This window comes from Epargyreus clarus, unplaced genomic scaffold (genome assembly GCF_041222505.1).
Source record: "Epargyreus clarus isolate Ecla_fem2 unplaced genomic scaffold, WU_Ecla_fem_2.2 ptg000026l, whole genome shotgun sequence".
NCBI classification, from domain to species: Eukaryota; Metazoa; Arthropoda; class Insecta; order Lepidoptera; family Hesperiidae; genus Epargyreus; species Epargyreus clarus.
In genome coordinates this window covers 15,813,538-15,822,946 of record NW_027332233.1, presented here as the reverse complement: position 1 = coordinate 15,822,946, position 9,409 = coordinate 15,813,538, and the positions used below count along the sequence as shown (strand labels likewise).

Here is a 9,409-nt window from a genome sequence, read left to right as displayed (position 1 = left end):
TTTATTTTATGTACCACGTAGTAAGCAACGCCATCTATGACCATAAGTGAGAACTGATTAGTAGCAAAGTCTTAACGTACTTAATAAATTTATAATATCATGTAAGATGGCGCTTTTACAAATAATGCAAAACATTAAAAAATCAAATAATACCGAATTTGTTGTTTTTTTTTATTATAAAATTAGGTACATACAAGAATATTATTTATAATATGTTATAACAATAATAATATAATTAAAAAATTATATATTTTAATTTATGTCAGATTAATTTTAAATATCTGTGAATATATGTTTCCGCGATTAAAGTTATATTATTTGTAAACAATATTTTAAAAAAATATTGTTTTATGAAATACTCGTCTACAATCAGTACTATTTTTTACGCATTTCTCATAAGCATCGGTGGTTCAGTGGTAGAATGCTCGCCTGCCACGCGGGCGGCCCGGGTTCGATTCCCGGCCGATGCATATTAACAATTTCTTGATCCATTTTATTACTATACATTTTATATACAAAACCTTTTTTATTTCTTTTAACTTTTCATCCTACAAAAATAAAAATATTTTTATTTTAAAATTAACATCATTATTTAATTCATGTGTAAGTAGTAAATATTATATGAATACTAGCTGACCCGGCAACCGTTGTATTGCCATATAAATAAAAAAATGATAAAAGGTGAACAACCTCTATCACTTACGTGTATGAAAAATAGATAGTAGACGATTCTCAGACCTACTAAATAATCATATAAAATTTGGTGAAAATCGGTAAAGCCGTTTAGGTTAGGAGTACGGTAACTAACATTGTGACACGAGAATTTTATATATAAGACTAGCTGACCCGGCAAACGTTATTGCCATAAAAATAAAAAAATGTTAACGTATCCTGCTTCACCGTTGAAACAATTAATAATTTGGAATTTAATATTTTATTACCCGACTGCGACTGGTTATGTTATTTCGCGCGTATCTTGTATGTTTGTCTTTCTTTATTTGGTCGAATCTAACAAACGGCTGGATGTATTTTGTCAATTAAGGTGTCATTATATTCGTTTCAACTACCCGAGATTCCTTAGATAAGTGTTAGAAAAAATAAATCAAAATGGCGGATTTTTGGCGCGAAATAGTAATACATTTAAAAAAAAATTGTTAACCGAACCTATCGAGTATCAAATGAAAGGAAATTAAACGGAGATTATAAAAACATATTTGTATATACATAAAACAGCAAGGTGTGACTGACTAACTAAATGACTTTCACATTTTTCAGAAATCAACTTACAGCCAAAACCGCTCAACTTAGGGTTCTGAAATTTTGCACAAGTGTTCGCTATATAGCGTAAATAAGTACTAAGAAAGGCCTTTTGGAAATTTGACCCCTAAGAGGGTAAAATATAGGATGACAGTTTTTTTGAAATCATTTAATTCTGAAACAACTACTATAAAGGACAATGCCCATGAAAGTATAGACCGCCGTCCAGAGTTGCATCAAATTGAAACTTGTTGTGGACGATGTATAATTAACCAAATACTACCACCAATAATTATTTTTTAGATCAGCACCCGGGTTCTGAAGTTATTGACCGAAATGTTACATAACCTCAAAATCGAAAATATCCAACGATAGATTGATGGTCGGTTTTAACTGATAGTAGGTACCTATAATGTAGTTCGATTAACATATTCCATTTACTTTTAAAGGTAGTAGGTAAAAAAACCTAAAATAATCCTAAAAACATAAAATAATGAATTCCGAGTATAAAATACCGCCATTTTAATTTTTAAGAACAACAATCAACATTTCGTCTTATTTTATCTTAAATGAAATCCCCTGTTCAAAGAAACTTTTCTGATCGACAAACTATGTAAAAAAATCAAAAAATAATTTTAATATTACTTTCATTTTGTCGCATGAGAAAAATCATTAGTCAAAACACTAATAGATCTTATTAAATTCTGAGTATAAAATCACGCCATTTGATTTTTTAAGAACAACAATCAACATTTCGACTTATTTTATCTTAAATGGAATCCCCTGTTCAAAGAAACTATTCTGATCGACAAATTATGTAAAAAAATCAAAAAATAATTTTAATATTACTTTCATTTTGACGCATGAGAAAAATCAGTACCAAGAATGGGCATTCTCCTTTAGTATTTGCTTTCTGGATAGGAATAAGGACTATTTATTCCCTTCCGAAAAATCAATCCCGTAGAGGGTAAAATAAGGATTAAAAGTTAATTTTAAGTCCCGTCAATTTTGAAACGAACACTATGAAATTTTGTATCTAGCTTGTTGGATAAAAATAATGAAATTCTATCCCTAACGAGGTTAAATAATGACTGGAACTTTGAATTACTGAAGTTATATATTTTATAGAGCGTGAATGGTGGATTATTTTGCGAAATAGTAACACGTTTTAAAAAAAGTTTACCAAACCTATCGAGTAGGGTACCTATCAAAATAAAGGAAATTAAAAGGAGATTACACATACATTATATAATATGTATATATATATAACACATCGAGATGACTGTCTGACTAAATGAGTAGAGTTGCTGTGCCAGAGATCAACCCAAAGGGACACCGCTGAACTTTGCCGTGCTAGAATTTTACACACGGGTTCTTTATATAGCGTAAATGAGCACTATTAGGATAAAATAGAATAATATTGTTTGAACATCTTTTGTTTTTGAAGCAGATACCTACTATGAATCATTGTATTTGGTTTTCTGGATTAAAATAATGAAACGCCTATTTCACTGTTTTTGGAAATTCTATATTAGCCTTTTAGTGCAGTCGGCTTTTTGATTTTTTAATTAAATTACTTGTTACAATAAGGCATTACATTAATACATATAAGGGATTTATATTTTTAAGTTTCATTATCTTTTTCATCTTGTTTCTTATTATTTTGTCAATCTTATTTTTATTTACATTGAGTTGTATTGTAACCAGAATAGACACATATTTTTTATTTAGTCGGATTAGTTTATATACCTACTTTCCGGGAAGATATGCGTCATAGCACGGTATCCAGCAGAGGTCCTATGTCATGTGAAATCAATGTGCCCTTGAAATTATTCAAGAAAACTAATGTGAAATATTTACCAATTCCTATAACCAACTTTTTTAAAAATTCAAATTCAAATTCTTTATTGCTCATGCTTATTATTATATATATATGGCAATATAATATTTGCAATTTTATTTTTAACACCGAAATATCTTTACCATTATTAAACAAATATTTTTAAATGAATAGTAATAATTATATCAATTGTAACATAGTCACGATAGAATTAATATAATGTACGTAAGTAGGTCGTAAAATACTTATTTTAGATCGCTAATTACAAAGGATGCAAATACCCTCACATTAAGTATACTTTACTACCAAAATGAAATTAGCTTATAGCAATATTTTTTAATGATCCAATCGATCTATACCTACAGCCAATTGTTTGATGGATTAGTACGGAAAGTTACACTAATTTGTAGTCATTATGTAAAATTAAAGGCTAATAACATGAAAAAAATACTAATCTTTGTATGTGCAGTGACTTGTTTTATTATATTGCACCCAAAAATGACAAAAGCAGGTAAGTAATAAGTTTTCTTTTATAATATAGGAGTAGCAGACGAGCATGCAGTCCACCGGATGGTAAGTGGCTACTGCCGCCCATGGATATCTGTGATCAACCCCAAATAGGATTAGATATTCCTACCTGAGGTCGGCCACCGGTGCACCGCTATTCATGAGTACTATGCTGGAACGCCTCGGAAAAGTATCTAGAAAAGTGGTTTTAATCGTTTACAGTTGGTAGAACTTATGGTGTCACTCCAGAGGCAAAATCAACACACCTGTTTCATTATAGTCGCAGAATCAGCGCAGTTTCTGTTGAAGGATGTTGTAAGAAAGAAATAAGTATATGAGACGTTCTAACTTAATCCTCAGGAACAACGCATTTGACAAGTTCAGATTGAACTCCTATCCGCTCTGAGGTTTTTATGTATGTCCATGAGCAGGAGTTGGCCCTGGCCATCAGGAGGACTACATGCTCTGCATTTTACACGGAGTCGCACTCCATCTAACTTAACTTTTTATAATATAATTATAAGCCTAGATCACTGTTCCGCAAACTTCTTGTATTCAAGGTACATCCATACATTAGTAAAGATTACTCACTCCTAACAAGAAAATGTACCCAGTTTTGAGAATTTAAATAGTTGCGTAAATAAGTTTTGCCACGTCTCCGTGCTAAAATGTCCCTAAAATATTTGAAATAATTATTTATTTGCTACGTAAATTACGCAGTATTAATTATTTATTCGTATTTTTTCTCTAAAAATGTTTTTATTTGTCAAGAATTAAAAAAAATAACTTACTAAAATAAGCCGTTTGTGGCTTCATTCAATTTCAAGGCGGCAAGGTATCATTACTAATCTATGGGTACATCTAGGAAAACTATAATTTTTGGAGGTACACCACAAATATTGTTACACCACAAAAATTAGTTTTTAAGTAATATTAATCAACATTTATTGAAACCAAAGAATTAGATGAACGAAACAAAACCCTTCGCTCGTGCGCTCGCGTGATTTGTGCAGGTATTTTACTTACCTTACTTACTTACTAAAATAATTTTATATGATAATCTTATTTTTCCGCGGCACACTAGCTAATGATTACGGTACACCAGTATGCCGTGGTACACACTTTGCGGAACACTGGTCTAGATACTGCCAGTTCCATTGCTATTTAATACGTATAAAAATGTAATGTTTTGCTTGTCAATTGTAGACATTCCATGTAGGTAGGTTCATATCAATTGATTACAATAAGACAAAAATGTAGTGTGTACTTTAGTTAGTAGTAAATTTACTTTTACAAAATCAAAAAATGCTTTCTATTCCAGTACCACCAGACTACTGCTTCCACAGGCTTAACAAAAGCGATTGTAAAGCTAAACCTACACCAGTGTTCTCCTACTACCACCCAGGGGCCAGGTGTGAGCTGGAGTTATGGAGGGGATGCCCTACTTACAATAAATTTGATGACCAGTACCAATGCTCGAATACCTGTATCTTCAAATACCGATGGGATTCTAGTGAAAACATAATTTTGCATTACGAAAAGAAGGACGCTAAAGATGAATTAATCTTTATTGAAAGTAAGATGTTTATGAACTAAAGTTTAGTTTTCAAGAGTTACAACGGATCTGTGATAGGCTTCAGGTATATGTAGTTGGGTTAAATTTTCCATTGACGGGAGTGACCATTTACCACCAGGTGGACTGTAGTATGCTTGCTTGCTACTGCAACCTCAAAAAAAAAACGTAACAATAATACTTGTCAAGTATTTATTTTGTATGGCAGATAAAATTTTAATAACGCCACAAAAGAGAGTAGATTACACTTATTATAAAGAAATATTGTTAAAAATCTGTTAAGAATTTCTATAATATGCATAACGGTTAATATCATAGACCTGTATTTGTTTTGTATCCAAGATCTGTGGTTAATACCTTTAACATTTATTTAACAGAAATAGTATATTAATACAAAACTTAATAAAATTCCAGAAAAGGCAGAAAAAAATTGGAGAGATGAAATTGCATCGATGTCGCGCGAAGACATTCAATATGTGGATAGACTTCTTGATGATGTACTACATGATCTAACCACTACTTCTACTAGTAAACCTACAAAGGAAATTAAGAAGGAGATACCAGAAACAACGATAGCGTTAACGGAGAAAACTATAGTAACTATGACAGAAGCTTTAACAACAACTCAAACAACTGTTGATATTACAACAATAACAACTGAAGCTCCTACTACTGAAATTACAACAATCACAACGGAAGCTCCTACTACTGAAATTACAACAATAACAACTGAAGCTCCTACTACTGAAATTACAACAATAACAACTGAAGCTCCTACTACTGAAATTACAACAATAACAACTGAAGTTCATATTACTGAAATACCAACTGAAGCGCCGACTACATCAAACCCTACAACCCCTGAAGCAATTACAACAGAAACAACACTTAAAGACGACGATATAGCAAGACCAACGACAAAGCCAACAACAGTTACGGATAAAGAAACATCAACGGAGATTCCTACAACAATCACAACAACAGAAGCGACAACGATCGCAACTACTACAATTACTACAACTACAGGAGATCCTGACGAAGTTATTGTAATGTAAAGAAATAAATTTATATTCATCTACATTATAAAATAACACGACCCGCGTTTTAAAAAAATAACAGGACACATATAGCTGATTTTTTTTATCTTTATTGGAATTTTCTACAGATTGCTACAGATATGCACCATTTGTCGAAAAGGAGAATGCCCATTCTTGGTACTGATTTTTCTCATGCGTCAAAATGAAAGTCATATTAAAATTATTTTTTGATTTTTTTACATAATTTGTCGATCAGAATAGTTTCTTTGAACAGGGGATTCCATTTAAGATAAAATAAGACGAAATGTTGATTGTTGCTCTTAAAAATTTAAATGGCGGAATTTTATACTCGGAATTCAATAAGATCTATTAGTGTTTTGATTAATGATTTTTCTCATGCATCAAAATAAAAGTAATATTAAAATTATTTTTTGATTTTTTTACATAGTTTGTCGATCAGAATAGTTTCTTTGAACAAGGGGGTTCCATTTAAGATAAAATAAGACGAAATGTTGATTGTTGCTCTTAAATATTAAAATGGCGGTATTTTATACTCGGATATCATTATTTTAGGTTTTTAGGATTATTTTAGGTTTTTTTACCTATTACCTTTAAAAGTAAATGGCATTTGATAATCGAACTACATTATAGGTACCTACTATCAGTTAAAACCGACCATCAATTTATCGTCGGATATTTTAGATTTTAAGGTTATGTAACATTTCGGTAAATAACTTCAAAACCCGGGTGCTGATCTAAAAAATAATTATTGGTGGTAGTTATTGGGTAATTATACATCGTCCACAACAAGTTTCTATTTGATGCAACTCTGGACGGCGGTCCATACTTTCATGGGCATTGTCCTTTGTCATATCAACTCATAAACTAGTTACTAGTAACTCAACTAGTTCACGATTCTATAAAGGACATCAGATAAACATTCATTTATATGCATTAAACACCATTTTGAAAAATATCCTTATGGCAACTCGAAAACTTCGTTTCAGCGGCCAGTGACAAAGCAAGCATCAGTCGATTCCACAGTTGGGTCCTGCACCCAGCCATTCCTCCTAAATTCAGAAGCTATTGAGGTCACCACGCTGGCCCAGTATCAGGCATGTATGTTTCGTTACAATTAAAGGAAATAGATAGTAGAGATACTAATTTATTTCTAACTGATACCTTACTTCGAAAAATGGTAATTGCAAATAAATCTGACCAAATAAACGTTTTTTTTACAATATAGGAGTAGAAGACGAGCATGCAGTCCACCTGATAGTAAGTGGTTACTGCCGCTCATGGACATCTGTACTCAACCCCAGATAGGATTAGATATTCTTACCTGAGTCGGCCACAATGCCGCTACCCCTGAGGACTAAGCCGGAACGCCTCGGAAAAGTATGTCTCCCTTAGCACTCTTCAACCCAGAACACAGCGCTTAACGCTGCTGTTATGAAGCAGAAATAGGAATCTAGGAACTTATTATATTACTGAACAGTGATTTGAAACTGAATTAATGAACACTTTTTCTTTTTTATAAATCTTGTATTTCATTTTGAATAAACTCTGCTAGTAACATATACATATAAGCAATCAACTGCTAGTGTAACTAAATTAGGTCGATGGTCTTTATCGCACCAACGTAGTATAATCAAAAGCTTATGGTCCTAGGAAGGAAATTAACATCATAAATACTGTAATATCAGAAAATATTTTCAAATTCGGAAATAGAAATAAAATACATAATTATTTGTGGTTAGTACCCATTTAATATTTAGTTTTGTGATATTTCGTATTTTAGGTCTATATAGAGTACTCAATTTGAATGTTATTATTATATTACAATAATTTTACAAATTAGGTTTCACTACCTAAACATTAGTTTAAATGTTTTAGTAAATCATGTGAATCATATATCCTTATACCAATCATATATACTTAGGAAAGATTTAGTTCCTTTTGGCATTATTTTGTTTTTATATTATTTAAAAACTTTTTTATAACATAGAAATAACACATGAGCATGCAGTCCACAGATGGTAAGTGGCTTCTGCCCATGAACATTTGTAATTAACCTTAGATATGATTAGTTTTCTACCGACGGGCAACACACAAAACCTAATTTAAAACGCATTTTACTTTTTCTTATAGTCACTAAATTATTCTAAGGTAGCCTTTTAAAACTAAAATACTGCATTGCAATTCCTAAGTAAAATAAGCATTGAATGCTATAATTAGGAATAAATAAACGAGAGGGTACCCTGAGGTCCAGTCACACAGACAATCGTTATAGTTAATTCTTTTTAACGAGGAACCCACTGATTTATCTACGGTAGGAACATAGCTGCGTCCTCACAGCCCCTATTATTGTGTCAGTTCTCTTGAAATCGATCGCTATCTGCGATTTTATCGATAACACTTATCGATAGATCGATTTTATCTAACTGGATGACAGCTGTATAGTTGCAATTCATTTAAGTCGGCCAATTAAACTTTTGCTTAAGGTATTAAGAGCGTATCCTACGAGTAGTAATATAATAAATGTAAATATATGTATGCTTGGATGATCCTTATTCGTCATAAACCCATTATTGTCCCAATGTTGGGCACGGGTCCCCTCTCAGAATGAGAAGGATTAGGCCATAGTCCACCGCGCTAGCCATGTGCGTTACTTACCTTTGAGATTTTTTTTATATAAATCTCTCAGGCATGTAGGTTTGTGGAAACCTCGTGTGGACGAGGTTTGCCTTCACCGTTTTAAGCAAGTGATAATTAATTTCTAATACGCACATAACTTTGAAAATGAAGGTGCATGCCTAGGATTTGAACCTGGGACCCCTCGTTCGAGAGTCCGAGTTTCTAAACCTGGCTTTCACTGCTTTTTCTTCAAACTTCTTATCCAATCACGCAAAAATAGCTGAACCGATTATTATGAACGTCTACAAATATATAATTTATGACTTGGATTACGGCATAGTAGGAATATAGTAGTATTTTTTCATTACTTAAGCATTCATGTAGTCCACCTGGTGGTATGTGGTCACTGTCCCCTATCGACGTATATAAACAACTCAAGGAAGAAAAGAGGTTCTATGGTAGAACCCCTACTGTGTGGTAGAACTTCTACCTGAAGCCGATCACGAACGGTTGCCTAAGGACTAAGATGGTCGCGTTAAACTTAAGTTAGACGGCATC

General features: G+C 32.4%; 1 non-coding gene across 1 annotated transcript; it reads left to right on the top strand.

Annotated features, from left to right (window-relative positions):
• The first annotated feature begins 399 nt into the window (after positions 1 to 399).
• Positions 400 to 470, top strand: TRNAG-GCC (transfer RNA glycine (anticodon GCC)). Its single transcript has one exon. It is a non-coding gene; the product is annotated as a tRNA-Gly (tRNA).
• The last annotated feature ends 8,939 nt before the right edge of the window (positions 471 to 9,409 follow it).